The sequence below is a fragment of the Pseudonaja textilis genome, chromosome 5, assembly GCF_049901715.1.
Source record: "Pseudonaja textilis isolate UNSWEBS1 chromosome 5, rPseTex1.2, whole genome shotgun sequence".
In the NCBI taxonomy this organism is placed as follows: domain Eukaryota; kingdom Metazoa; phylum Chordata; class Lepidosauria; order Squamata; family Elapidae; genus Pseudonaja; species Pseudonaja textilis.
In genome coordinates this window covers 25470877-25475011 of record NC_141994.1, presented here as the reverse complement: position 1 = coordinate 25475011, position 4135 = coordinate 25470877, and positions in this window count along the sequence as shown.

Sequence of the window (4135 nt, the reverse complement as noted above, 5' to 3'; positions counted from 1 at the left end):
GTTCCTTCACGGAGTCACGGGTCCTTGCAGCTGCTCTTTCTGTTCCTTTGACCTTTTAAACGTTTTTTTCTGATGTTCCTTCAAAATATATATCACAGAGATCTAAGCATGTTTCAAAAGAGGTTAAAGTACCAAGTTCAGCATAAACTGCTCAGTGGAAGTTCATTGAGAAAACATGTGGTGGGGCGGGGAGGAAAGCAATTAAAACTTAGAATAGCAAAGATGAAAAGTTGATATCATTGAAGTCTGACCAGACTGAGATTGACAAAGCAGTTCCCATTTAATATCAGAGTTAACTTTTCTTTTTCTTTATAGGAGATTCAGAAGTGAAGATCAGTAAGCAATCATTTCAGGCTGAATTGTCCATCTCTTTCTAAAATAAGTCTGCGTTTTGATCCAGAAGGTGTGTGGGTGGTGTGAGGACTAATCTGAAGTCACATTTTATTCAGTGTCATCATAACTTTGAATGGTAATTAAATAAATGCTTGTAAGTTAGAATAAAATTCTTTATCGGCCAAGTGTGGTTGGACACATAAGGAATTTGTCTTTGGTGCAAATGCTCTCAGTGTACATTTAAAAAAGATACATTCATCAAGAATCATCAGGTACAACACTTAATAATAGTCATAGGGTATAATAAGCAACCAAATCATACTAGGAAACAGTCAATATAAATCATTCGGATACAAGTGACAAAGTTACAGTCATACAGTCACAAGTGGGAGCGGATGAGTGATAAGGAGTGATGAGAAGATTAACAGTAACAGTAATAGTAGTGCAGACTTTGTAATAGTTGAACAGTGTTGAGATAAGAAGTTATATATGAAGTTAGTAGCAGTAACAGAATTGGAAAGGATCTCGGAGGTCTTCTAGTCTAACCCCCTGCACAAGCAGGAGACCCTATACCATTCTAGACAAATTGATGTCCAGTATCTTTCTAGAAACCTCTAGTGATGAAGCCCTCACAATTTCTGAAGGCAAGCCATTCCACTGGTTAATTGTCCTTACTATTAGGAAGTTTCTCCTTAGTTCTAGGTTGCTTCTCTCCTGGATTAATTCTTGCTCTGCCTTCAGGGGTTTTGGAGAATAGCTTGAACTCTCTTTTCTTTGTGGCAGCCCCTCAAATATTGAAAGATGCTACAATGTCACCCATAGTCCTTCTCTTTCTTGGACTAGGCATACCCAGTGCCTGCAACCATTCTTTTCTTGTATCTGCCTTCTGAAATGAGTGAAGGAAGAGCATTAAACTAACTCAGTTTAAAGTCCTGAGAATGTTGGATAGTGTAAAATGGTTTAAATATCCTGCTTATCTCAACATGCAAGAGAGGCTGCTCAGGAAAACACTTTGTCTTGTTGCCTTTCCAAACCAGAATTCAATGTCCAACTATTTACCAAGTCTGCATTATTATTACTATTAATCTTCTCATCACTTATTGCCCATCCCCTCCCACTTGTGACTGTATGACTGTAACTTTGTCGCTTGTATCCTTGCAATTTATATTGACTGTTTCCTAGTATGATTTGATTGCTTATTGTACCCTATGACCATTATTAAGTGTTGTACCCAATGATTCTTGACTCTTGACGAATGTCTCTTTTCTTTTATGTACACTGAGAGCATTTGCACCAAAACAAATTGCTTGTGTGTCCAATCACACTTGGCCAATAAAGAATTCTATTCTATTCTGTTCATTTTCTTTTCTATTCTATTCTATTCTATTCTATTCTATTCTACTCTATTCTATTCTTAGAATTCTCTGGGAGGGTGGAGCTGGTCGCGATGGTACGGTATGCGATCCTGGAGGTCTGAGATCGCTGCCAATATATTTGCTCCTGGATGGCCCAATAAGATCTAAACCATCCTGAAGAGGTGGTGAATGTAAAGAGCGCATCCTGTCTATTTCAGGCATATTGCAAAGTCCCTGGTAGATCCAGGAGAAGCTCTTTTTGCCAGTGGCAAAGTGGCAGCCATTAAAGCTGCTAAAGTTGGGACAGCTCCGAAATGAAAGAGAATGGAAAGAGAGAGTGTGCTGGTTTGGTGAGAACTTTTTCTTTATTTTAAGACTTGAAAGGACACCCTAAGGGAAAGAAAGAATCTGTAAAAGTTTTGACAGAAGTGATTAAGCGGCGATTTTAAACAGGAATGTCAAAGTAATTTTTTTTCTCTCATTGCTGGATTTGCTACACATGATTTTATATTTGAAACTGGACTGGGTTTTTTTTTTCTTTCTCTTCTTTCACCTATTTTTTTTCTCCTTTTTGACTTTATAATATTTTAGGCTAGAGACTCCTTTTTAGTCATTTTTTAAAATATCATTTTTTCCTTTTTAATTAATTTTTATATTTTGTTTGGAAAAGGAGGGGGAAAGTGAAAGCAAAAGAAACTTTGTAACACTGCCAATTAGAGGCTTGGAAATATTCTATTTCTTTTTCTTGACCAGTTAAAGGTGAGAAAGAACTGAGACTTCTTTTCAAGAACATTCTTATTTGATAAGATAGAGGGAAGAACATGGGAGAGTATTATTACAGGTGCTCTTCTGGGTTTCTATCAACAGCTGGAGTCTGGTGTTGAAGCTTATAGAAAAAAAGGTGATAAGACTCTGAAGAAGAGAGTTATAAATGTTAACAAAAGCCTTGGATAATCAAACAAGGTGCAGTGTGCTCTTTTTAGTTTTTCTAAGCTGTGCTACCTCTGGCAAGAGAGAAAACATTGAAATATAAAGACAAGGAGATTGTGGTCCTGAAACAGGTACCCAGAAGAGTGAGAGAGATGAGAAGATAATACCGATTTCTGACCAAAAAGCTACTTTAAAAAGAGGTGAATTATAGATGGCTGATTCCAGAACGTTTAATGTTCACATGGCAAGAACAGAGACATAGAATTGACTCAATTGAGAAAGCTGAATCATTTTACACAGAATTTTTTGGAGGGAAAGAGGAAGAGGCAGAAAAAGAAATCTCACTAATTGAATTTCAAGAGGACTCCCAAATGACGACTGAAAAAGAAGAAGGTGCACTAGGTGAAAAGGTGGAAGCCAAAGAACAACGTGAACCAAGATCTACGAGAGCTGCTAAACCTAACTACAAAATATAACCATGGAAGAGAAAAAACTGATTACAATTAATATAAATGGACTTAACTCAGCTGTTAAAAGAAGGAAAACTTTCCATAAATTAGAGAAATTAAAATTTTAATATAATCTGCCTACAAGTAGGACATATCAAAAAGCAATATGAACAATTGTTGATACAGCCAAAATTAGGGAAAATATTTACTTCTTTCACACAATGCAAGAAAAGAGGAGTGGTTTTATACATTAGCGAAATTGATCTATACTGATGATGATGGAAGAATACTAATGGTGGAAATAATGGACAATAATATGAAAACACCCCTGATTGCAATCTATGCCCCGAATGACAATCAAAAAGAATTTTATAAAAAAATTACATATGAAAATAATTGAACTGGACTATGCTAATACTGTTATGATGGGAGATTTTAATGGAATTGTAAACAATAAATTGGACTATACAGCACAGAAAACAACAAAGCAAAACAGAAAGACTCTCCCTAAATCTTTTTTTAAAATGGTAGATGAAATAAACTTAAAAGATACATGGAGAGAAAGAAATGCTAAAACTAAACAATATACCTTCTACTCAAATAGACACTTATCATGGTCCAGAATAGATATGATATGGATGTCAACAGAATTGTTAACTAATATTCAAGAAATAAATATTGAAACAAGTACTTGAGCAGATCACAATCCAATGACAATTAAATGGAAAGGACAAAGAAGAAGATCTAGATGGATGTTAAATAATACTATATTAAAGGAAAAAGACCACACAGTGGATGGAGAAAGAAGTGGCTTTCTTTTTTAGAGAAAACAAAAAAGAAGATACATCAATCCAGAATGTATGGGACACAATGAAGGCATATGCCAGAGGCTTGCTAATAGACTATACAAGGAGAAGAAATACCATGAAAAGACTAGCCTCTAAGGCATTAGGGGATGAGTATAAAGGACTTGAAAAAGAGCTACAGAAAATGCCACAGAAAAAGGACACTGTTAAAAATGGATATAATTAATCATAAAATAGGTCTAATAGAAAAAGAATTAGCACA